Raw genomic sequence first — 793 nt, 5'->3', positions numbered from 1 at the left:
AGTCTCCAGCCTCTGCCTCTCAAGTACCTAGGACCACAGGCGCCCGCCACAACGCCTGGCCACCTTTTTTGGCTGCAGCCATCACTGTTGTCTGGCCGGCCTGGACTGGATTCGAACCACCTTAGGTGTATGTGGCTGGCGCCCCAGCCACTTGAGCCACAGGTACCGAGCCTTATGTTTGATTTTTAAAATATGTAAGTGATTCTCTTGCCTCAGCCTCCCAAGTAGCTGGGACTACAGGACCCTCCACAACACCCAGCTATTTTTTTGTTGCCATTGTCATTGTTTTAGTTGGCCCAGACTGGATTTGAACCCGCCAGCTTTGGTGTATGTGGCTAGCACCCTACCCATTCTCTTGCCTCAGCCTCCCAAGTAGCTGGGACTACAGGTGCCCACCATAACGCCCAGCTATTTTTTGGCTGCAGTTGCCATTGTTTAGCAGGCCTGGGCTGGACTTCTTGGAACCTACCAGCTTCGGTGTATGTGGCTGGCGCTGTACTCATTGAGCTATGGGCACTAAGCCAAGGGGTTGAATATATATATATATATATATGTAAAATTGAGACAGAATCTCACTTTGTTGCCATGGGTACAGCGTCATCGTGTCACAGCTCACATTAAAGGGGTTGAATATTTTTAATAAAAGGCCATGTTGTCCAAGTTTGTTCCTGCATTTCATCAAGCTTATAGTATATATGTTATCCCTTTCATCCCTGACTCAGATCTTAGTAACCAAAAATAGGAAGAAAACAATTACTCAAATTTTACTGAATTTCTTTTTTTTTTTTTTTTT

This window comes from Otolemur garnettii, unplaced genomic scaffold (assembly GCF_000181295.1).
Source record: "Otolemur garnettii isolate 467f Iridium unplaced genomic scaffold, OtoGar3 scaffold00179, whole genome shotgun sequence".
Lineage (NCBI taxonomy): Eukaryota > Metazoa > Chordata > Mammalia > Primates > Galagidae > Otolemur > Otolemur garnettii.
This window is presented reverse-complemented; position numbering follows the sequence as displayed.